Here is a 27,126-nt window from a genome sequence, read left to right as displayed (position 1 = left end):
AAGATATTCTGGTCTCAGTACATTGGGACCGAACATCCGATGCCCTTGAGCGACCAGCTGAAGCAACTAGTCGAACTGCACAAGGCGGCCGAACTGGCCATGAAGGACCTCATAGTCCGGATGTGGCCTGCCGAGCCTCTGCCCAATAGCTACTTCGGCCTCGTAAAGCGGCTTGTGAGTGCCTGCCCGCGGCTTGACGTCATAAAGCGGTCAGTTTGCATTGAAGGTGCGTGAATGGCCTTCGCCCGCGCAAAAGTGCACTGGGCGAAGATGGATGCCGAGAAGCTGATGACCGAAGGGCCGCCGAAGGGCAAGGAGCATCGCAACCCTGAGAAGTATTATGATAGTGTCCTGAAGGGCTCTCGCCTTGTGGCAGAGCAATGTGCGAAGGATGTAATCTTTGAGCGAATGTACTCGTTTTATCCTGTAATATGAAACAAGTTCTTTTATGCAATATAACGCTTGTTGATTTCAAATTTTACCTTCTGTGCGGCTGCTTATAAAATCTAAGAGTTGGCCAGTCGTCGGCTTCTGCCCCATGTAACCAGTACAGGGGTGTTCGGGATAAATCTAAACACTCTTTATCCAATTTTTTGGTCCTTTAAGGAGGTGTTTAGTGCAACGAACAAGGCAATCGGACTATACAGCTTTATCACTCTCACTTAGCCATAGAAGTTCTATAATTTTAAATTTCGGCGTAGTCCCTGGTATTCGGAAGGCCGAACTTGGGGCGCTATACACGCCTAAATCGGACAAAGACCCATTCCTCGCCCGAAGCGGAAAAAAACTTAAAGGATTTGAAACCTCTCGAATAGCGACAAGCTCTCGCCACATCATGATACTCAGTTTTTTGCTTTCTCTACTGAGGTGCTCGTCCGGAAGAACCAGGACACAATCGCAGTAGTTCTCCCTATGCCACCTTAGCCGATGTAGCGGAACGTAAGGCGGCAAAACATGGGAGACGGGCAAACCCAACTATTGACCCAAGACATGATTCGGAGCTGATGCATATAATGCTATAAGTTCGGAGTGCCGCACTGTTGAAAGTGTTTGGACTTCTCTTGCCATGTTATGGGGTACACTGAAGCCCCTGGCGAACTGAATCGTACCAAAATGTACGTGTGTCATTTGTGATAAATAAGTAGTCAAGGAAAAAGATGAAGAAATGTAATAATAAGCTGACATTGTATGTTATTTTCCATTATTATTTGAATAATACGTAAAGGCGTACGTATAAAAGTAGTGCGATAAGCAAAATAGGACTATTTGACATGTCCTAACCGGGAGTAAGCTGCGTATGGGTATGTAAAACAGGTATAGCTGTCGTTATCAGAGACCACATGGCGATTCCCTTGTATGTCAAAGATCCTTGCCTCCTTTGTGTTTCCGTGCCGTGATGGGTCCGATAATCGGACTATCAGAAGAGCCTCCAGAGAATAGGGACCGAAAAGAAACAAAAGGGGTGAAGGTATACGGATCCTGGGGCGGCTGAGCCGCGTTGTGGACCACATTGTAGGCGTGCCTCCGCCTATGCCCATGGTATTTTAAGTGCGTAATTATGTACGCGCGGCGCAAATTTCACCGCTTGACTGGGACCAGGACGGAGGCCGAATTGCTAGGCGAGCTTTGGTTGTGCCGGACGATCCTGTTGAAGTGTACGTCGGACTCGCTTGGCGGTGTCCGGGGACTTTATTGCCGAATTGGAGGTCTGCCTAAGAAGGCTGCTCTGTACTTCTGCTGCGAGGGCCGCAGTGTGCTCCTCCGTACGGAGGGAGCGCTCTGTGTTTCCATTGACTGGTATAACCCCAGGAGGTCCTGGCATCTTGAGCTTGAGGTAGGCGTAATGCGGCACCGCATTGAATCTGGCGAATGCGGTTCGTCCAAGCAGTGCATGATAGCCACTGCGGAAGGGGGTGATATCAAAGATTAACTCCTCGCTACGGAAGTTGTCCGGAGATCCGAAGACTACGTCCAGTATGATTGAGCCCGTGCAACATGCTTCTACACCTGGTATGACACCTTTGAAGGTGGTTTTGGTGGGTTTGATCCTTGAGGGATCAATACCCATTTTGCGCACTATATCCTGATAGAGCAAGTTCAGGCTGCTGCCACCGTCCATAAGGACTCGTGTAAGGTGGAATCCGTCAATGATGGGGTCGAGGACCAGCACGGCCGAACCGCCATGACGGTTACTGGTCGTAAGGTCCCTTTGATCGAAGGTGATCAGACAAGAAGACCATGGGTTGAACTTTGGGGCGACTGGCTCCATCGCGTAGACGTACCTTAGTGCACGCTTCCGCTCCCTCTTGGGAATATGGGTTGCGTATATCATATTTACCATTTTTACTTGGGAAGGAAATTTCTTCTATCCTCCTCTGTTCGGCAGCCGGGGTTCCTCGTCGTCATCACTATGCAGCCCCTTTTCCTTGTTTTCGGCATTCAACTTGCCGGCCTATTTAAACACCCAACATTCTCTGTTGGTGTGGTTGGCTGGTTTATCGGGGGTGTCGTGAACTTGACATGAGCGATCAAGTATGCGGTCCAGACTAGACGGCCCTGGATTGTTTCTTTTAAATGGCTTTTTACGCTGACCGGACTTAGAGCCGCTGAATCCGGCATTGACGGCCGTTTCTTTGGCATTATCGCCATTATTGTGATGCTTGTGTCTGTTGCGTCGGGGCTTTCCATTGCTATCTTTGGCATCTCAGGTGCCAGGATTTCATGATGTGTTGTTGCTACGAGCCAACCAGCTATCCTCGCCCGCACAAAAGCGAGTCATGAGTGTCGTGAGGGCTGCCATGGACTACGGCTTATCTTGGCCGAGGTGTCGAGCAGGCCACTTGTCGCGGATGTTATGCTTAAAGGCCGCTAGGGCTTCGGCATCCGGACAGTCAACAATTTGATTCTTTTTGGTTAGGAACCGAGTCCAGAATTTCCTAGCTGACTCTCCGGGTTGTTGGGTTAGATGACTTAAATCATCAGCATCCGGTGGCCGCACATAAGTGCCCTGGAAGTTATCCAGGAATGCGTCTTCCAGGTTCTCCCAACTTCCAATAGAGTTTGCCAGCAAACTATTCAGCCAATGTCGAGCTGGTCCTTTGAGTTTTAGTGGGAGGTACTTGATGGCATGCAGATCATCGCCGCGGGCCATGTGAATGTGGAGAAGGAAATCTTCTATCCATACCGCGGGGTTTGTGGTTCCATCGTAGGACTCGATGTTCACGGGCTTGAACCCTTCTGGGAATTCATGCTCCATTACTTTGTCAGTGAAGCATATGGGGTGTGCGGCGCCTCTATGCCGGGCTATATCACGTCGCAGCTCAAATGAGTCTGGTCTGTTGTATTCAGCCCGACCAGATTTGTATTTAGTGTATCCGGCGTGGCGGTCATCGTAACGTGTTGGGGCACGCCCCTGCGATCCGTAGATTGATCTTGACTGTCCTGCTTTGTTTTCCAGTTCGTCTCGCAGGTCATGCGTGTAGCCCCGGGCCTTCGTGTTTTTACTTGTTTGGCGACGGGGTGCGGGCTGGTGTTCGGGCTGATACGCTGTTTTGTCTCGGCCACGAGGTGGCCGGTCAGCCTCATCCTGCGTTGGTAATGTAGGCTCTAGCGCCTCCTCCACGAATTGAGGTAACAACCTGTGCTTCGGGTAACTTTGGTTGGGCGCTCGAGTCCGTATTCCTCGGCTGCCAGGACTTCAGTCCATCTATTAGTTAGCAGATCTTGATCAGCTTGAAGCTGCTGCTGTTTTTTCTTCAGGCTTTTTGCAGTGGCTATAAGCCGGCGCTTGAAGCGCTCCTGCTCGACAGGATCCTCAGGCACGATAAATTCTTCGTTGCCGAGGCTTACCTCGTCTTCGGAGAGAGGCATGTAATTGTCATCCTCCGAGTCTCCATCAATTGTCTGTTTGTCAGGGCTAGCTTGCCCATCCTCTCGCCCGCCTTGCTCCAAGCTTGGCTGGGCGGGGTTGTTTTCATCTTCGGCATCATCCGGAGTGCTATTATCTCTTGTGCCGGTATCACTATTCTTGCTATGGCGGGGCTTAGAGCGGCGCCACCGACGCTTAGATTGCTTCTCAAGGGGATTATCCTCCGTTGCCTCGTCGCCGTTGCTTTCTTTGGGTGTGTCCACAATATATATATATCATATGATGAGGTGGCTGTACAGCGCCCTGTGGGTGGTGGTTCCTATTCTTCTCCGGCATCGTCGTCCATACCGTCGATGTCTTCGGAGTCGAAATCAAGCATGTCGGTTAAGTCGTCGACAGTAGCTATTAAGTGGGTGGTGGGTGGGCAACGAATTTCTTCTTCGTCCGCTTCCACTCAAGCCGGACATAGTTAGGCCAAGAGTCTCCTGATAGGGAGAGAGATTTTAATGAGTTTAGCACATCGCCCAAGGGCAAGTGCTGAAAGATATCCGTGGAGGTAAACTCCATGAACGGTGCCCAATCAGGTTCGATAGGCACGGATGCGCATGGTTCAGAGCCTAAGCCTGGACACAAGTCCGAGGGTCCGATGACATAGACTTCATTGGAAGCAGAGTCTGTGTTCGGCTCTATCGCCAATGAGTATGCGGCCTCCGTGGCAGGGTCTATCCACCCGCCCTCGGGTGGCACAATCTGCTCCAGATTTAGAGCCGGGGTAGCTGCAGGTGTGATTTCCTGGACACAGTCCGACGGCAGATCCAGGTCATGCTCCTCGTGACCGCATGACGCACCTGTCATGGGCTCGAATCTGTCGAAGATCAAGTCTCTGAGGATGTCGGCAGTGTAGTTCAGGCTTCCAAACCTGACCTGATGGCCAGGGGCGTAACTATCGATCTGCTCCAGATGGCCAAGCGAGTTGGCCCGCAGTGCGAAGCGGCCGAATACGAAGATCTATCCGGGAAGGAAAACCTCACCCTAGATCACGTCATTGTGGATGATTGAAGGAGCCATCAAGCCTTACAGTGACGACACAGTGGAACTCTCAATGAAAGCACCAATGTCGGTGTCAAAACCGGCGGATCTCGGTAGGGGGTCCCGAACTGTGCGTCTAAGGCTAATGGTCACACGAGGCGGAGGACACAATATTTACCCAGGTTCGGGCCCTCTCTATGGAGGTAATACCCTACTTCCTGCTTGATTGATCTTGCTGATATGAGTATTACAAGAGTTGATCTACCATGAGATCGTAGAGGCTAAACCCTAGAAGCTAGCCTATGATTATGATTGTTCTTGTCCTACGGACTAAACCCTCCGGTTTATATAGACACCGGAGGGGGCTAGGGTTACACAGAGTCGGTTACGAAACTCTCCCTCGACCCTCTGCTCGATCAAGAGTTCGAGGGACGTCATCGAGCTGAACGTGTGCTAAACTTGGAGGTGCCGTACGTTCGGTGCTAGATCGGTTGGATCGTGAAGATGTTCGACTAAATCAACCGCTTTAACATAAAACTTCCGCTTTCAGTCTACGAGGGTACGAGGACACACTCTCCCCCTATAGTTGCTATGCATCTCCTAGATAGATCTTGCGTGATCGTAGGATTTTTTTGAAATTGCATGCTACGTTCCCCAATAGTGGCATCCGAGCCAGGTCTATGTATAGATGATATGCACGAGTAGAACACAAAGAGTTGTGGGTGATAACAGTCATACTGCTTACCACCAATGTCTTACTTTGATTCGGCGATATTGTTGGATGAAGCGGCCCGGACCGATATTACATGACTGCGGTCATGATACTGGTCCTACTGACGTGCTTTGCGCATAGGTGGCTGGCGGGTGTCTGTTTCTCCAACTTTAGTTAAATCGAGTTTGACTACGGCCGGTCCTTGTTGAAGGTTAAAACAACACACTTGACGAAAAATTGTTGTGGTTTTGATGCGTATGTAAGAACGGTTCTTGCTAGAAGCCCGTAGTAGCCACGTAAAACTTGGAACAACAAAGTAGAGGACATCTAACTTGTTTTTGCAGGGCTTGTTGTGATGTGATATGGTCAAGACATGATGTGATATAAATTGTTGTATGAGATGATCATGTTTTGTAACAAAGTTATCGGCAACTGGCAGGAGCCATATGGTTGTCGCTTTATTGTATGAAATGCAATCGCCATGTAATTGTTTTACTTTATCACTAAGCGATAGTGATAGTCGTAGAAGCAATAGTTGGCGAGACGACAACGATGCTACGATGGAGATCAAGGTGTCAAGCCGGTGACGATGGAGATCATGAAGGTGCTTTGGAGATGGAGATCAAATGCACAAGATGATGATGGCCATATCATGTCACATATTTTGATTGCATGTGATGTTTATTTTTTCTGCATCTTATTTTGCTTCGTACGACGTTAGCATTATAATATGACCCCTCACTAAATTTCAAGGTATAAGTGTTCTCCCTGAGTATGCACCGTTGCTACAGTTCGTTGTGCCGAGACACCACGTGATGACCGGGTGTGATAAGCTCTACGTTCACATACAACGGATGCAAGCCAGTTTTGCACGCGCAGAATACTCGGGTTAAACTTGATGAGCCTAGCATATGCAGATATGGCCTCGGAACACTGGAGACCGAAAGGTCGAGCGTGAATCATATAGTAGATATGATCAACATAGAGATGTTCACCATTGAAAACTACTCCATCTCACGTGATGATCGGACATGGTTTACTTGATATGGATCACGTGATCATTTAAATGACTAGAGGGGTGTCTATCTAAGTGGGAGTTCTTAAGTAATATAATTAATTGAATTTTAATTATCATGAACTTAGTCCTGATAGTATTTTGCAAATTATGTTGTAGATCAATAGCTCACGTTGTAGCTTCCCTATGTTTTTTATATATTCCTAGAGAAAACTAAGTTGAAAGATGACACTAGCAATGATGCGGACTGGGTCCATGATCTGAGATTTATCCTCATTGCTATGAGTATAATACAAGGTAACTGGTATTATAGTCGCACTGATACACTTGATGTATTCTTACCATAAACTTAATTCTCTCGTCGCCTAATCTCTTCATTGCAGGAACCTCAACTTGCATTCTTATTTATGTTATTTACTTGTAATAGTTCTTACAATTGTTACTTCAAAACCCTATACCTTTGTCGATCTGGTTAATCCATAGTCTTTCAGGACAGTAATAATATTTGCAGAAGCTCAAGCAGTTACTTCACATAAGAGCTGTGACACCTTGTGTGTGACGGAAGCGTCATTATAAATACGCTCATCCGATCTTCATTGGGATGATTACTCATTGAGATACTTCTGCGAAAGTGCTACAGTACCCTGTTTGGTTTGCAGGCATCAGTCAGCAGTAGCATCCAGCTAGCGGCAGCTAGCGCACTCTCACAGCCAGCTGCGGCAGCAGCCAGCTCCTCGGTGGTAGTGCCGGCAGCGGCAACTCGCGGCGGCGGCCGTAGCTCGCATGGAGGTAGGCAACAACTCTTGGCGGCGGCTCCGGCTAGCACGACGGCATGTCACGGCGGGGGCGGCAACTCGCGTGGCGGAAGATCGTGGCAGGAGTTGAAAGTTCCCTCCCGCCAACCGTTTCTATGTTTTAGAAGTCCCTATAGAAAAAGAGCTCAAATCCCGTAGACATGAAGAAAATGGGCCGACGTATCGAGGATCCCACAAAAAAATTAAAAATAGGACGGTCGAATATACGAGATCTATTCGGGTCGGCAAAATGTTCTCCGCCTTATAAACTGGTGGTTTTTTACTGGATGGTCAGGTTTATGGGATCGGCTAGAGATGCTCTTATTGTGGGAGATTCGTTTAGAAACTTGGAGATGCTCGGAAGCAAGGCGCAGAGGTGCATGCATGTGTAACCAGATATTTTCCTAAGAATGCAATGGGGATTTTGTGCGCGTAGGCATGGGTGTACTTCGCAATCCGATCCATCAAGTCCCGGTGACTTTCTCTCGCTCTTTGGTCATGACATTTGCATGCATCGTTAGATGGACACGACATTAACCTTCGTTGGCTCTTTGGTCACAAAGCCGTTGTACATTGCATCGTTAGATTCCAAAAATTGCCCAACATCGCACATAAGACATTGTCTGCTCACATGTTTTTCTTTGGACCATGTACTTAGACGGTGATGTTGACGGGGACCACGAGAGAACCATATCAGACGCTGATGAAACTGTGTGACTGAGAAGAGTACCACTGCAATAGATGAGATGGGACTTTAGTACCGAGGGGGCACGGGTCCATGTACATCTTGATGGGGGATGTACCTTCCTATGGGAGTTTGCTTTGGCGTACCTATATAATTATGCGGTGGGCGAGGCTGGATGTACGTCGTTGCTAGTTCGATGGTACGATGGTAGGCAATTAGGTTGGACGACGGCAGATAGTTATTTAAATAGTTGCTCTGCCGCCAGAAAATGTTACCCGCGCATTAGTTGCGGTGTGCGCTAGGTTTCTTGCATGCTCACACTCGTGGAGTACATGTGTGTCTCGTGGATGTGTACGTACGTTTCTATGGGGAGTTCCGTTTCAATGGGGAGTTCCATGATCTTAAGTAGTTGATGTCTTCTTGCCAACACACCGTCACTGATTATGATCTTAAGAAGTTGATGTCTTCTTGCCAACACACCGTCAATGATTAGGGCATCTTCAACATCAACCTGCAAATATCTTTGGTATATGTCTGTTTTTGTGTCCGAATTTGATCCGCGGAGAGGATGCTGAAGTGAGACATCCAATGCTAATCACAAAGTATTCAGTTGGGAGGAGAAAAAATATATGGGGACCATACATGTAGAGGGTTATTTGTGTTGTGGTGTCCGTTTGAGAGGAGAGAGATGAGGAGGGACCATGCATGTGAAGAGAGCGAAAAGAGAAGAAGATCATGCAGAGGCTTTTGGTTGGTCAAGTGGGTGTCCGAACTTCGGTATATCTTCCCTAATTTTGTCTTCACTTTACCGGAAAAGGACGTCCAGACTGCTTCGCGGATCGATACAGACTATGAATTCCAAAAGCGAACAAATGTATCCGCCCGGATATAAACCAATATTTTTCGGGTCTCCTTTCGAGATGCCATTATATGGCAAAGTTTGCCATGTCAAACACCACACACCAATTTGACTTCACTCTGGACCAGGCGATTGTTACAAACTGTGTCGGCAGGATTGTACGTTAAACTCTGATTTAAAAAAAAACTCACTAACCTGCTCTAGGCCATCTCCGTTCTTTTTTTTTAATGTTAGTAGGAGATCTGCTAAATTCATTGAATAGATAGAAGGTTGGCTCAGTTTATGACTGAAACTGGACCAAAAAACCATATAGACGACGCCTTTCGGCAAACAACATACAGCGGACACACTCGCGAGTCACAGGTTCCTCTGACCGAATCCACCTCCAGGACGATTTCCCCAAGAAAGAACGCGGCGCCGGATAGCGTCGCCATCGTCTGATCTAATCTAGATAACGGTTTCCCCCGGAGCATGTAGGGATCGGCAAGGTGGGAGCAGCTACATCGATGCCTCCAACAAGGGAGCGAAGCCTGAAAGCGCCACCATCGACGACTCCGGCCGCAGCTGGAGTATGAGTTTCGCCGGCAGTCTCACCTGCATAGCTCGAAGCAAGGATCCGATCAGCCTATACACCAAACCACTACCCCTCCCTTCACGGCCGATTGCACCTCTCCGGCAAGCTCGACGTGCTTCCAACCTTGCATCCGCATCCCCCACCGGACGGAGGATGCAACCCCAGCGGCGCCATTCGTCACCCATCGGAAGGATGCAACCAAGCACGACGCTATTCGTCTCCCCGAGGATGCAACGCCTACCGGACATTCATCTCCCAGTGAAGGATGCAACAACCACAGCAAGGCCATTCCTCTCCCTCCAGCCACCACCATCTTGTCCTCCCATCTGAAGTAGCGTCGAGCTTATCGAACCACCATCTCCCTCCATTGTAGCTACTACTAGTTGGATACAACGCTGCATCATGGCGCGATAATGGGCCACTCATGCCCCAGGACACAGTCAATTTTCTAAATAGCCCAAGAAAACTTCCTATCTATTAATTAAATTTTACTCAAAAAATATTTATTCATTAAATATAAGGAAATATAAAGAACATCAGAAATAAAAAATTACATCCAGGTCCATATGTCACCTAGTAATGCCTACATGCACTTGAGCAAGTCGATGGCATGCCGCCATCATCGCCCCTCCCTCACCTGGGCCAGACAAAACTTGTTGCATTAAACTATTGGAAAGTCGTCGTCCTAATCAGAACAACAACTGTCACCGACTATCGCCCCTCCCTCACCGGACCTGGAGAAAACTTGTTGTAATAGACACTTGAAAAGTTGTCATGCTAAGGTCCCACATAACAAATGAACCAGAACAACGATTGTCACTGATTATCGCCCCTCCTAAAAAACAACCACCACCGATGAAGAGAATCGTAGATCAAAAGAATCCAATCTATAAACACGAAAGCAGATGGATGTACATCGGATCCAAGCAGATCCACCGAATCCTAAATAGGACGATGGATGAAACAATAACAGTGGCCTCATATTTCAAAATTAAATACATGTATTATAGTAGTTCCTACATTACGTTGTCTTATTGGTCTTTGTTAGTAATGGGCAATTATTGGACCATTGACTATTGTCTCTCATATTGGAGATTTGATGTTACGTAAGAGCATCTACAACCGGGCGTCTCAAACCCACCTCACACACTCCGGCGGGCCGCCCGATTACTGTCCGGTCGTAAAAATTTGACCCAGACGGACCCCTCAAACGACCCTCAAACGCCCGGGCTGACTGGCACCCCTCATATGAAGCCCAAATATGGGGCGGGTATGGGGGCGCACGAGCATGCCCGGGCACGCGGCCAAGTTGGACCTGACAGCTGGACGCCACCCCAAATTGCACCAAATCCACCCCCAAGACCAGCCGGATCCATTTGCTATTTCCTCTCTTCTTCCTCCTCTGTGTCGTCCATCTCGTGCTCCCCCGCCGCGCGCGCTCCATAGTCGTTCCCAGGTTCGGTGCCGCTAGCTCCAAAAGAGCAGTCCTCTCTCCCGTCCTCGCCGCGGGGGACATCGTCGCTAGCCCGGACACCACCGTGGTACGTATGACAACTCTCTGGATCCGTCTTGCGCTTGATGTATTCAACACATTGTACAACCGGATTTTTTTGTGATTTTGTAAGGGAAACGATGGATTCTAATGCTTCGTCGGACAAGGAGTATGAACCGACGGAGCTTGACCAAATGATTCAAGACGAGTTCTTCGATTCGTCGGATTCGGACGAAGAAGTGGACATGATTATGCTCATGAGCATGCAAGAGGAAATAGACTGACAAGTGGAGTGATAACCCACAAGTATAGGGGATCGCAACAGTTTTTTAGGGTAGAGTATTCAACCCAAATTTATAGATTCGACACAAGGGGAGCCAAAGAATATTTGAAGGTATTAGCAGCTGAGTTGTCAATTCAACCACAACTGGAGATTAATTATCTGCAGCAAAGTGATCAATAGCAAAGTAGTTTGATAGTTTTGATAGTAGTGAGAACAGCAACGGTAACAGTAACAGTGATAGCAGTAATTTTGTAGCAAGTGTAACAGTGATGATAGTAATAGTAACACAGTAAGATCAATATAAATAAATTCATAGGCATTGGATCAGTGACTTGTTGGATGATATTCATCATGTGACAGTTATAATCTAGGGCGATACGGCACTAGCTCCAGTTCATCGATATAATGTAGGCATGTATTCTATAAATAGTCATACGTGCTTTATGAAAAGAACTTGCATGACATCTTTTGTCCTACCCTCCCGTGGCAGCGGGGTCCATATTGGAAACTAAGGGATATTAAGGCCTCCTTTTAATAGAGAATCAGAACAAAGCATTAACACATAGTGAATACATGAACTCCTCAAACTACGGTTATCACCGAGAGTTGGGCCGATTGTTGTCACTCCGGGGTTGTCGGATCATAACCGTAGTAGGTGACTATAACTTGCAAGATCGGATATAAAACATGGATAATATGAGAATCCATAAACGGTTTAGATCTTAGTTCATGGCACCCAGGCCCAAAGTGACAAGCATTAAGCATGGCAAAGTCATAGCAACATCAATCTAGGAACATAGTGGATACTAGGGATCGGGCCCTAACAAAACTAACTCAATTACATGATGAATCTCATCCAACTCCTCACCGACCAGCGAGCCTACGAAGGAATTACTCACTCCCGGTGGAGAGCATCATGGAATTGGCGATGGAGATTGGTTGGTGATGACGAAGAACGAAGATCCCCCTCTCCGAAGCCCCAAACGGACTCCAGATCTGCCCTCCCGAGGAAGAACAGGGCTTGGTGGCGGCTCTGCCTCGTGGATCGCGATAATCCTTTCTCCCTGATTTTTTTGGAATAATGCGATTTTATAGTATCGGGGGGTCATCAGCGGGGCCACCAGGTGGGTACAAGCCACCTCGGCACGCCAGAAGAGGGGGGCGTGCCCTGGTGGGTTGTGCCCACCCAGGGGCCCCTCTCTGGTGGGTCTTGGCGCCAAAAATTCTTATTATTGATATAAAAAATCCTCGCAAAGTTTCGTCCCATTCCAAGAACTTTCATTTCTGCACAAAAAGAACACCATGGTAGTTCTGCTGAAAACAGCGTCAGTCCGGGGTTAGTTCCATCCAAATCATGCAAATTAGAGTCCAAAACAAGAGGAAAAGTGTGAGAAAAAGTAGATACGTTGGAGACGTATCAACTCCCCCAAGCTTAAACCTTTGCTTGTCCTCAAGCAATTTAGTTGATAAACTGGAAGTGAGAAAGGAAAACTTTTGCGAACTCTTTTGCTCTTGTTTGCATAAATAAGCTTAATCAGCACCCAAGTTTTCAGCCAATCATTATAACTAACCATGTCAACAGTAACTCTTAAAGATTATATGATTCATATCAATGACATAATCAGCTAGCGAGCAATAATAAGATATCTCAAACAGGAAGATGTTGTCAAAACAACCATGATATAATATGACAATAGTGGTATCTCGCTAGCCCTAGACCGCAAAACATAAATGCAGAGCACCTCCAATGTTCAAGCAGCGACTAAACATCGTAATTCATGGTAGAAAAGATCCAGTCATGATGCACCCAACATTAGCTATACACAATGCATAAATCATGACCGCGGTGCTCTACTCAGTTTCTGGCGCTTCTTTTTAGAAGGTGGTGGCACAACATAAAAGTAAATAGAAAGTCCCTTCGTAGAGGGAAGCAGTGATTTGCAGAGGTGCCAGAGCTCAATTTTTAAAACAAAGATAAATGATATTTTGAGACATGCACCCTTCTCATTCACTTCACAACCATCCTCAACATCTTCCATGCTAAGCATGCTAGTGGCGGTTCCCGAGCGGAAAGCAAAGGTTTTGACTCCATTGGCAGTTTTTGTTTGATTATTCAAGAGATGAACTCTTTTTAATGTTTGCAGTTTGGGACTGGGAATCCCTATTACCGCCCATTTCCTCGTGCGATGGCGAGTAAATAAACACTCGACCTGAGGATAACCCGCTTAGCACGAAAGATATCGACCACCTCCTGTCATTCCATGAACGATCCAGGAACACAAAACCGATAATATTTTAGAAGTTTTTAGAGGTGGCACATGCAAATTTACTTAGGACGGCAGGGTAATACCGCATATAGGTAGGTATGGTGGACTCATCTGGAATAACTTTGGGTTCAAGGTTTCTGATGTACAAGCAGAATTCCAGGCGTAGGCTAGCAATTAAGATTGGGAAGCGACCAGCTAGAGAGCAACAACGATCATGACCAGGCATTATGCATAAGTAACATTGGACACTATCATGAGTAGGATATGAACACCATGAACACAAACATTATAGAGGCTATGTTGGTTTTGATTCAACTACATGCATGAACATGTACCAGGTCAAGCCACTCGAACATTCAGAGGAGGATACCATATCATCATACTACATCACAATCATTTTAATGCTATGTTGATATACAAGATAAATCATTATCAACTCCCAGCTATGTATGCATGGCATGAGAAACTATAATCTCTAATTGTCATTGCAAACATGTTTAATCATAATGGGCTGAAGCCCGGATACTAGGTTAAACATATTTACACAAACAGAACAAGTCGATTTCATACCAGTTTATCTTTGCCACGGCCAGTTCATCGAATGTCGTCATTATTGCCTTTCACTTGCACGACCGAACGATATGAAAATAATAATAGTGCAAGAGTGTCGTGGACTAAGATGGAATCTGCAAATATTTTATTCAATAGGAGAAGACAAGGTAAAATGGGCTCTTTATTAGTTCAACGGTTATTCATATGAGAGCCACTCAACATTTTCATCGTGGTCTTCTCCTCGGTACAACTCGAATAAAAAAGAAAAGAAATTCAGAGAAACACAATGAAATATTTTTGGAGTTTTGGTTTTCTTCAACAAGCAAATAAAAAGCAAAAACGAGAAAAAATATTTACACGGGAAATCTCCTAACAAGAAAAAGAAGAACAAGGAAATATTTTTCTATTTTTTTGTTTTTAGTACTAATACTAACATGCATATAAAATAAATTACTACAACTAATCTTTTTTGGTTTTTCTAAAGTTTTTCGAACACACAAGAAGAAAGCAAGGAAATAAATCTAAGCATGGATGATACAATGAAAAAGTGTGAACACCGACAGATAGAATGATATGTGAACATGAATATAATGTCGGTGAGAACACGTACTCCCACAAGCTTAGGCTTTTGGCCTAAGTTGGTAGTCAATCAGTAGCCTGGAGGGTAGTAGTCGGCATGGTAGCTCATAGAAGCTCTCGGTGCAGATGCCTTGGCACGCCGTGCCGCCACCACTACTGCGTTATGAGCTCGGACCTTGCTCTCAGGAACAAATATATTTCTTTGCTGTTATAATCAAAGAGAGCAGGCGCAGGTAAATATGTGTCCACAACATGTGATTGGTTAAACAACAAATTATAAGTGAAGTTATCAGCCCTTCCCTTGAGAATCTTATGATCTTCTAAGGCATCAAAATCTAAATACTAAGTGGGTAGGATAGGATCAAAGGGCAAAGGTGAAACGCCCAGCCCTCATGCTAAACGTGTGGCATAAATTCCACCATAGTGTTGGGGAACATAGTAATTTCAACAAAAAATCCTATGCACACGCAAGATCATGGTGATGCATAGCAACCAGAGGGGAGAGTGTTGTCTACATACCCTCGTAGACCGTAAGCGGAAGCATTATGACAACGCGGCTGATTTAGTCATACGTCTTCATGATCGACCGATCCTAGTACCGAAAGTACGACACCTCCGCGATCTGCACACGTTCGGCTCGGTGACGTCCCACGAACTCACGATCCAGCTGAGTGTCAAGGGAGAGCTTCGTCAGCACGAGGCGTGATGACGGTGATGATAAAGATACCGGCACAAAGCTTCGCCTAAGCACTATGACAATATGACCGAGGTGGATTATGGTGGAGGGGGGCACCGCACACGGTTAAGGGATCAATGATCAACTTTTTTCTCCTAGAGTTCCCTCTACTCCCGTATATAAAGGAGCAAGGGGGGAGGCCGGCCGGCCCTTGGAGCGTGCCAGGAGAGGAGGTGTCCTCATCCTAGTAGGAGTAGGACTCCCCTTTCCTAGTCCTACTAGGAGGGGGAAAGGAAGGAGGAGAGGGAGAAGGAAAGGGGGGCGCCGCCCCCCCTTCCCCAGTCCAATTCAGACCAGAGGGAGAGGGTGTGCGTGGCCTGCCCTGGTCGGCCCTCTCTCTCTCCAGTAAGGCCCATGTGGCCCATTAGTTCCCCCGGGGGGTTCCGGTAACCCTCCGACACTCCGGTTTTCTCCAAAATCACTTGGAACACTTCTGGTGTCTGAATATAGCCGTCTAATATATCAATCTTTATGTCTCGACCATTTCGAGACTCCTCGTCATGTCCGTGATCATATCCAGGATTCCAAACTACCTTCAGTACATCAAAACACATAAACTCATAATACCGATTGTCACCGAACTTTAAGCGTGCGGACCCTACAGGTTCAAGAACTATGTAGACATGATCGAGACACGTCTCCAGTCAATAACCAATAGAAGAACCTGGATGCTCATATTAGCTCCCACATATTCTATGAAGATCTTTATCGGTCAAACCGCATAACAACATACGTTGTTCCCTTTGTCATCGGTATGTTACTTGCCCGAGATTCGATCATCGGTATCTCAATGCCTAGTTCAATCTCGTTACCGGCAAGTCTCTTAATTGTTCCGTAATGCATCATCCCGCAACTAACTCATTAGTCACATTGCTTGCAAGGCTTATAGTGATGTGCATTACCGAGAGGGCCCAGAGATACCTCTCCGACAATCGGAGTGAGAAATCCTAATCTCGATCTATGCCAACTCAACAAGTACCATCGGAGACACCTGTAGAGCACCTTTATAATCACCCAGTTACGTTGTGACGTTTGGTAGCACACAAAGTGTTCCTCCAGTATTCGGGAGTTGCATAATCTCATAGTCATAGGAACATGTATAAGTCATGAAAAAAGCAACATCAATATACTAAACGATCAAATGCTATGCTAACGGAATGGGTCAAGTCAATCACATCATTCTCCAATGATGTGATCCCGTTAATCAAATGACAACTCATGTCCATGGCTAGGAAACTTAACCATCTTTGATTTAACGAGCTAGTCAAGTAGAGGCATACTAGTGACACTCTGTTTATCTATGTATTCACACATGTACTAAGTTTCTGGTTAATACAATTCTAGCATGAATAATAAACATTTATCATGATATAAGGAAATATAGATATCAACTTTATTATTGCCTCTAGGGCATATTTCCTTCAGTCTCCCACTTGCACTAGAGTCAATAATCTAGATTACACAGTAATGATTCTAACACCCATGGAGTCTTCGTGCTGATCATGTTTTTCTCGTGAGAGAGGCTTAGTCAACGGGTCTGCAACATTCAGATTCGTATGTATCTTGCAAATCTCTATGTCTCCCTCCTTGACTTGATCGCGGATGGAATTGAAGCGTCTCTTGATGTGCTTGGTTCTCTTGTGAAATTTGGATTCCTTTGCCAAGGCAATTGCACCAGTATTGTCACAAAAGATGTTCATTGGACCAGATGCACTAGGTATAACAACTAGATCGGATATGAACTCTTTCATCTAGACTCCTTCATTTGCTGCTTCCGAAGCAGCTATGTACTCCGCTTCACACATAGATCCCGCCATGACGCTTTGCTTAGAACTGCACCAACTGACGGCTCCACCATTCAATATAAATATGTATCCGGTTTGTGACTTAGAGTCATCCGGATCAGTGTCAAAGCTTGCATCGACGTAACCATTTACGACAAGATCTTTGTCACCTCCATAAATGAGAAACATATCCTTAGTCCTTTTCAGGTATTTCAGGATGTTCTTGACCGTTGTCCAATTATCCACTCCTGGATTACTTTGGTACCTCCCTTCTAAACTGATAACAAGGCACACATCAGGTCTGGTACACAACATTGCATCCATGATAGAGCCTATGGCTGAAGCATAGAGAATACCTTTCATTTTCTCTCTATCTTCTGCAGTGGTTGGGCATTGAGTCTGACTCAACTTCACACCTTGTAACACAGGAAAGAACACTTTCTTCGCTTGATCCATTTTGAATTTTTTCAAAACTTTATCAAGATATGTGCTTTGTGAAAGTCCAATTAAGCGTCTTGATCTATCTCTATAGATCTTGATGCCCAATATATAAGTAGCTTCACCGAGGTCTTTCATTGAAAAACTCTTGTTCAAGTATCCTTTTATGCTATACAGAAATTCTATATCATTTCCAATCAACAATATGTCATCCACATATAATATTAGAAATGCTACAGAGCTCCCACTCACTTTCTTGTAAATATAGGCTTCTCCAAAAGTCTGTATAATACCATATGCTTTGATCACCCCATCAAAACATTTATTCCAACTCCGAGATGCTTGCACTAGTCCATAAATGGATAGCTGGAGCTTGCACACTTTGTTAGCATCCTTTGGATCAATAAAACCTTCAGGTTGCATCATATACAACTCTTCTTCTAGAAATCCATTCAGGAATATAGTCTTGACATCCATTTGCCAAATTTCATAATCATAAAATGCAGCAATTGCTAACATGATTCGGACAGACTTAAGCATCGCTACGGGTGAGAAGGTCTCATCGTAGTCAACTCCTTGAACTTGTCGAAAAACTTTTGCAACAAGTCGAGGTTTATAGACAGTAACACTACCGTTAGCATCAATCTTCTTATTGAAGATCCATTTATTCTCGATGGCTTGCCGATCATCGGGCAAGTCAACCAAAGTCCACACTTTGTTCTCATACATGGATCACATCTCAGATTTCATGGCCTCAAGCCATTTTGTGGAATCAGGGCTCATCATCACTTCCTCATAGTTCGTAGGTGAGGGAGTCCTGGATTAGGGGGTCCTCGGACAGCCGGACTATATGCTTATGCCGGACTGTTGGACTATGAAGATACAAGATTGAAGACTTCGTCCCCTGTCCGGGTGGGACTCTCCTTTGCATGGGAGGCAAGCTTGGCAATTCGGATATGTAGATTTCCTTCTCTATAACCGACTCTGTGTAACCCTAGCCCCCCTCCGGTGTCTATATAACCGAAGGGTTTAGTCCGTAGGACAAGAACAATCATAATCATAGGCTAGCTTCTAGGGTTTAGCCTCTACGATTTTGTGGTAGATCAACTCTTGTAATACTCATATCATCAAGATCAATCAAGCAGGAAGTAGGGTATTACCTCCATAGAGAGGGCCCGAACCTGGGTAAACATTTAGTCCCCCGCCTTCTGTTACCATTAGCCTTAGACGCACAGTTCGGGACCCCCTACATGAGATCCGCCGGTTTTGACACCGACATTGGTGCTTTCATTGAGAGTTCCACTGTGTCATCACTATAAGGCTTGATGGCTCCTTCAATCATCCACAATGACGCGATCCAGGGTGATGTTTTCCTCCCCGGACAGATATTCTTATTCGGCGGCTTCGCACTGCGGGCCAACTTGCTTGGCCATCTGGAGCAGATTGATAGCTACGCCCCTGGCCATCAGGTCAGGTTTGGAAGCCTGAACTACACTGCCGACATTCGCGGAGACTTGATCTTCGACGGATTCGAGCCCATGACAGGTGCGCCGTACGGTCAGGAGGAGCATGACCTAGATCTGCCATCGGGCTGTGTTCAGGAAATCACACTTGCAGCTGCCTCGGCTCTAAATCCGGAGCAGATCATGCCATCCGAGGACGGGTGGGTTGACCCCGCCGCGGAGGCCGCACACTCAGCAGCGATAAAGCCGAACACAGACTTCGCCTCCAATGAGGTCTGCGTCATCGGACCCTCGGACTCGTCTCCGGCCACAGGCTCCGAACTGCGCGCATCCGTGCCCATCGAATCTGACTGGACACCGATAATGGAGTTTAGCTCCGCAGATATCTTTCAGCACTTGCCCTTGGGTGACGTGCTAAGCTCAATTAAATCTCTCTCCCTATCAGGAGACTCTTGGCTGAACTATGTCCGGCTTGAGGGGGAAGCAGACGATGAAGAAATTCGTTACCCACCCACCACCCACTTAATAGCCACTGTCGACAAGTTAACCGACATGCTCGATTTCTACACCGAAGACATCGATAGTATGGATAACGATGCGGGAGAAGAACAGGAACCACTTCCCACAGGGCACTGGACAACCACCTCATCATATGATATATATATATATGGTGGACACACCCAAGGAAAGCAACGGCGATGATGCAACGGGGGATAATCCCTTGAAAAGCAAACAAAGCGCCGACGTCAGCGGCGCCGCTCCAAAGCCCGCCACAGCAAAAACAGCCATAACGGCACAAGAAAGAATAATACCCCGGATGACTCTAAGGATAACGACAACCCCGTAGACCCAGCGATAGAGCAGGATGAGCCAGAGGACGGCGAACAAAGTCCGGGGCCGCAGTCTGATCACGGCGATGCCGAAGTCAAAACTTATAAACCTGTCCCCGGAGAGGAGAACAGTCCGGACGGCGATGCACGCATCATCCCGGAGAAGCACTCGAAACAAGAGAACCTCCACAGAAGGCTTATCACCACCGCGAGGAGCTTGAAGAAGCAGAAGCAAAGGCTTAAGGCCACGCATGATGCTCTCAACCACAGGTGGAACAAAGTGCTCGACACTAACGAGGAACACGGTGGCGATCACCACACAAAGAGCTACCCAAAGCACAAGTTGCTGCCCGAATTCCACGATGAGGCTATAGAGCCCATCCCTCCGAAAAACAATACGGCCATCGGCCGGACCGACCACCCCGTGGCCGAGAAAGAACAGCTGATGACGCCGCACATAAGTCAGCACACGATCTACGTGAGCACCTTGACAAGAAAGCTGGTATGGCTAGGTCCATTTATGGATCTAGGAAACGTGTCCCTACGCAAGATCACGGCAACCAGACTGTCTATACTGATCAACTACCAGCTCAAAATCAACATCGAACACTACAGTTGTCGGACCAACACCATGACACATCCAGATATAGGGGCGCCGCACACCCCCTGTGCTTCATCGATGAGGTGCTGGACCATGAACTTCCAGAGGGGTTCAAACCCGTGAACATCGAGGCATACGACGGAACAATAGACCCTGCAGTCTGGATTGAGGACTTTATTCTTCACATCCACATGGCTCGTGGAGACGATCTCCACGCCATCAAATACCTACCCCTCAAATTGAAAGGACCAGCTCGGCACTGGTTGAAAAGCCTCCCCGAAAATTCCATTGGAAGTTGGGAGGAACTAAAGGACGCTTTCAGGGCTAATTTTCAAGGGACATATGTCCGACCTCCGGATGCAGATGATTTAAGTAACATAATCCAACAACCCAGAGAGTCAGCCCGTAAGCTTTGGAACAGATTTCTCACCAAGAAGAACCAAATCATCGACTGCCCGGATGCCGAAGCCTTAGTGGCTTTCAAACATAGTGTTCGGGGCGAATGGCTCGCAAGACACCTCGGCTAGGAAAAGCCGAGGACAATGGCAGCCCTAACAAGCCTTATGACCCGCTTTTGCGCGGGCGAGGATAGTTGGTTGGCCCGTAGCGGCACCAGTGACCCTAGCACATCCGAAATCAGGGACGGCAATGGGAAGCCGCGACGCAATAAAAACAAGCATCGAAATAATGAAGACATCCCGGACAACACGACGGTAAATGCCGGATTCAGGGGCTCTCGACCCGGTCAACGGAAAAGGCCATTTAAAGGCAGCAGAGATGGACCGTCCCGCCTAAACAAAATTTTAGACAGATCATGTCAGATTCATGGCACTCCCGAGAAACCTGCGAATCACACCAACAGAGAATGATGGGTTTTCAAGCAGGCCTGCAAGCTAAATGCCGAACACAAGGGGAGAGAACCGCCAAGTGAAGACGAGGACGAACCTCGCCAGTCAAACACTGGGGGACAGAAAAAAATCCCACCAGAGGTCAAAATAGTGAACATGATTCACGATGTATACGCTGTAGAACCGCCCCAAATTCAACCCATGGTCGGTCTGCCCGATCACTTTTGATCACAGGGATCATCTGGCAAGTATCCAACATGGAGGTTCGGCTGCCTTGGTGCTCGACCCAATAATTAACGGATACCATCTCACCCGAGTCATCATGGACGGCGGTAGTAGACTCAATCTGATATATCAGGACACTGTCCGCAATATGGGGATAGACCCGTCAAGAATCAGCCAAAGCAATGCTACCTTTAAAGGAGTAATACCAGGCGTAGAGGCCCGCTGCACGGGCTCTCTAACATTAGAGGTTGTATTCGGTTCTTCCGACAACTTCCAAAGCAAAGAACTAATCTTCGACATCGCTCCTTTCCGAAGCGGCTACCAGGCACTACTCGGAAGAACGGCCTTCGCTCGTTTCAATGCAATTCCGCATTATGCTTATCTTAAACTTAAGACGCCCAGTCCACGCGGCGTCATCACAATTAGCGGATATACAAAGCGTTCCCTGCATGCGGAAAAATATGTGGCGGCTCTAGCAGCCGAACCACTAACCGGCCTCTCCAACCCAAGTATCTAATCGGTCGTCAAGACCACAGACACGGCTAGATGTGTTTGGCGCACCACTATTTGTAGCAGCCTAGATAAACCTGAGCTTGAATAACGGATATGCCCCCACATGTGGTGCTAGGGGCTACCCGCACGAAAAAAATCCATAGTTCAACTGGATCCTATTTACACTCAAGAAATTGAATTTTCACGGTTCATTAAGTTTAACCAACGTTATGCACGGTCATGAAAGATTATTTCACCTGAGTTTTTCCTTCTTTTTACAAATGACTATCGTGCTATACCCTTCCAAGATATGGCACAATGGAGACAAAGGCGCAGACGTGCAGCAGGGACCCGTCCCAAGGTTTCTTTTTAGATTAAGACCCTGTGTAAACCTTTTCTACTGTCTCTTGTTGGCTCAAATCCTCCTGGTACTTACAACGACCAAGAGGGATACCGATGTTATTGACAAACTTATATTTGCCGATCTAACATGGACGTTACGAGGGCAGCATCCAATGTGTTTTTTGGGATTTATGCCCTTACCACAACTGCTCTTCCGCCACACAGAATTTATGCACATACCCGGAAATTCAGGGATCATTATCAAGGGCGGTACTCAGCTCAGTATATGTTGTAAAGTATGAATACCTTCGGAAGTGTTCGGCGTCGCGAGTTTGGCCTTATATGCACCAGCTTCGAATCATGTCTTTGGTCAATAGTTGGGTTTGCCCGGCTCCCGTGTTTTGCTACCTTACGTTCCGCTCTATTAGCTAAGGTGGCACCGGGAGAACTACTGCGATTGTGCCCTGGTTCATCTGGATGAGCACCTCAGTAGAGAAAGCCGAAAACTGACTGTCATGATAATGCAAGAGACTGGTTAACTACTCGATGACCCAACGGAATCTTCGCGATTCCTCCGCATTAACGAAGGACCGGTTTGCCGGTCACGTATGTACACGCACCGTATTCGGATGAGTGTGGACATACCAGGGGCTATATAGTAGCCCCACCGTCAAACTCCTATGGCTAAGTGAAAGTGTTAAAGCTATATTGTCTGATTGCCTTGTTCGCTGCGCTATCACCTCCTTAACGGACCAAGACGTTGGATCAAGTGTGATTATGCGCTTTGTTGAACACCCCCGCATTATATGCGTGGGGGCTGAAGCCCACGACTGCAAACTTTCAGGTTATATACATACATACATAAACGGTCGCATAGGAGGCACTACAATACTTTACGGGCAAAAGTATAAATATAGCCTTTATTATCAAAATCATTGTTTTTACAATCAAGATGCATGTCACTCGAACATGGTATTCTTTGAGCACTGAGCCTCTATTAAACGGGCACCTTCTAGGACTTCTTCAAAATAGTGCTCGGGCGTGTCCTGACCCCCGGGCGGACCCCTGGTTGCAATATCGGTGGCCCCCATCTCCGCCCAATATGTCTTAACACGGGCAAGGGCCATCCGTGCACCCTCTATGCAGGCTGACCTCTTGACAACATCGATATGCGGCACAACACGAAGAAATTGTTGCACCAAACCAAAATAACTATCCGGGCTCGGTTCCTTCGGCCACAGATGATCCACGACAGCCGTCATGGTAAGACCGGATAACCTATGGAGCTCGGCCCACTCGGCCATTCGCTCATTCAACAGCAGCGGACGCTTTGGAGCACTGAACTGCGACCAGAACAATCTGCCCACCTCATGATCTTCCCGATCTTTGAAATACTCCGTCGCATCAGCATCACTCTTTGCTAAATCCAAGTATGCGTCTGCAGAACTCCACAGTTGATCAAGAGGGGCATACTTCGGATCGCTGAACTTCGTTTGCAATAAAAAGGGCTTTCCAGCCGCGATATCACCGGCTTACGAAGCTCCTCCCGCGCCGCTCTGATTTCAGAGCGAGTTTCCTTTGCTGCTTGCAAGGCCTTCTCCAGGTCAGCCGTTTTCGTTTTCTTTTCCCTTTTGAGAAGCTCATATTGGCTGGCGACATTTTGCAGCTCAATAGCCATATCGGCTATTTTACCCTCACTTTGGCGATGAGCAGCCCGTTCAGCTTTTAATTCTTCCGCTGCCTTCAGGACAGCCGCATCACTTCTCCTGGCTTGCTCCTTGGCCCGGGCATGCTCTGCCCGCAGGGTCTCCACAGCGGAAGCTCCATCTGCAATCACAGCATACTATAAATACTAGCATCATGCTCTTCTAAAAATTTGCTGACCATCCTAATATACATACCCCGTGCCTCGTCAAGCCGCTTGTTTACAAGCGTGATGCCCGCATCTGCCATGTCTAGTTGCCGCCTCAATTCGGCAAATTCAGCAGTCCGGTCAACAGCCGGATCTACAGCCGCCTGCGCACAAAAGCAGCGCTATCATTACCTGAGACTATGATCCTCTGTTCGCCTCCTCTCAACGGTAACCAGAGTCTCAGGGGATACTATCTATACAAAGTACACCTTGTGTGTGCGGTACAGCCAAAAATATATATCATTACTTCGTGTACCTGAAAGCCTCTCAACGGGCTCGTGAAGGCTTCATTCAACCCGCTTTTTGCGGATGAAATCCTCTCAACCACCGTACCCATTAAGGTACAATGTGCCTATGAGATAGGTGCTTGCTCCAGAAGACCCATCAATGTGTCCAGTGGTGCACCGAACAATCCTGGGCTTTTTCTGTCGGTCTCCTTAGGAGCCGAGAACTCCAGACTTTGGGTGGCCGAAGAATTACCTTCTGGCCTTTGTGGATCAGGAGAAATCCTCCGGGACGACACCTCAGGGTCGTCTGCCTTATGAGGCGGGGAAGCAGGAGGGGGCATTTCGCTCTCCATCATCTCCAGAAGAAGATCCACCTAGGACGAACATTGTTGAGAAGGGCTATGAGTCGGACTGCAAAACATATGTCTCGGTTGTTATTCTCAGGAAAGGAGTGGGGCATATTTACTAAAATGCCTTTGTTCACTTATGGCTAGGTTGATGGCTGGCCCCCTTGTGGGCGCTGTGCGGTAAGGATGCCCTCCTGAGCAAGGCCCCCTGGTGAGGGTCTTTTCCCTCGTTTGGAAACCTCCGTTTCCAAGTCTTCAGGGGCGGTCCTTTTCTTCCCGTGGGGAGATGAGATTCTAGATTCACCTCCCCGATCATCCTCCATCATGGAGGCACTAATTCCCCCGGTTAGGATGCGTAATGTATGAAGCCAACTTTTGGCTTCTCTACTCCTCCCCTCATCTTCTCCTGATGGCACTTGATAAGGTGCGTGAGCCAGCATCCTGGTTAGTACAGGATCCGGCGAGCCTTCGGGAAGAGGGGTCGAACACCTGATCGTCTCCGCCTTTCTTATCCAGTCCTAGCCAAGGGTGGTTTTTCATAATAATGTTGTAAAAAATATAATGACAACATCTTCAGTCGCGGAGTTACTTACTTGGGTATCTGGACGGTTGCAGTTGAGACCCGCATCCTCGGTGGTGTTCCGACACTTTATTTGTGATCCAAAGAATAATTGATACATCCCTTCGAGCGTCACGCTGAAAAAGTGTTGAATTGTTCACGGTCCTTCTGGGTTGAATTCCCACATACGGAGAGATCGACGTTGGCATGGCAGGACCCGACGAACTAACATTACTTGAATTACTTTGACGAGACTGATATACCTCTTGAGGAGATCTCGGATGCGGATTTTCAATGTTAGCACGTCATTAACTGGTCCCCAGTCCAGCACCTTGTTGACCCATGATGCCAATTGTGGCGGAGGGCAGAACGGAAGGCTGGGGCGGCTGCCCACTTTGTACCTCGGGGTGCTGTGATGTAAAACCACTCCCGTTGCCATAGGTCGGATACCTCCGGGAAGGAACTCTTTGGCCATAAGGCATCAGCACCTTTGCTTATTATAGTGCCTCCGCACTCTGCGTGTCACCCGTCGACCATCTTTGGCTTCACATTGAAGGTTTTGAGCCATAAGCCGAAGTGGGGGGTAATGCGGAGGAAGGCCTCACAGACGACGATAAATGACGAGATGTGGAGGAAGGAATCTGGAGCTAGATCATGAAAATCTAGCCCGTGATAGAACATGAGCCCTCTAACGAAGGGATCAAGACTAAAGCCTAGCCCTCGGAGGAAGTGGGAGATGAATATGACACTCTCGTTGGGTTTGGGAGTGGGGATAACCTGCCCTGGAGCAGGTAGCTTGTGAAGAATCTTGGCGGTCAGATACCTAGCGTCCCTAAGCTTTTTGATGTCCTCCTCTGTGACAGAAGAGGCCATCCACCAACCTTGAAGGTTGGGTCCGGACATGGTTGAAGGTACGGAGTGCTTGGACTGAACCTTGGGTGTTGGAACTCGAGGTAGGAGAAGGGAAGGATCGAGCGTGGAAAGAAAAGGACAGGTCTTGACCTCCTTATAAAAAGGATGAATATCAAGCGTCCTCCGCGTGGCCATTTGGAGCTTGCCTAAACCGAGGAGTAATATTAACGGCACGGTTGGGTTACCCACGCCCGTATTGATGAGAATCCCATGATAAGGGGGACACGATCTCTGCTTTGACAAAACGTGCCAATGAAACCGCCTCACAAGACGTGCAGCAGCAGGTTGAGAAAAACGGTTCATGTAATGACCAGGCCGCGGCATGATGTCGCGTTATGAAAAGTTGTGAGCAGATTAGATTTATGGAATATCGTGCTCTCTACGGTGGTACGTGGAATTTGTTTTGCAGAGCCGAACACGATTCATGTGTTCAAAATCTACCTTGGAGTATTCAGAGAAGGAACCCGCCTTGCAATGCCGAAGACAATATGCACGCTGGACTCATCGTCATTGAAGCCCGGTTCAGGGGCTACTGAGGGAGTCCTGGATTAGGGGGTCCTCGGACAGCCGAACTATATGCTTATGTCGGACTGTTGGACTATGAAGATACAAGATTGAAGACTTCGTCCCGTGTCCGGGTGGGACTCTCCTTTGCGTGGGAGGCAAGCTTGGCAATTCGGATATATAGATTTCCTTCTCTG

Source organism: Triticum dicoccoides, chromosome 2B (assembly GCF_002162155.2).
Source record: "Triticum dicoccoides isolate Atlit2015 ecotype Zavitan chromosome 2B, WEW_v2.0, whole genome shotgun sequence".
NCBI lineage: Eukaryota > Viridiplantae > Streptophyta > Magnoliopsida > Poales > Poaceae > Triticum > Triticum dicoccoides.
Note: the sequence above shows the minus strand (reverse complement) of the source record.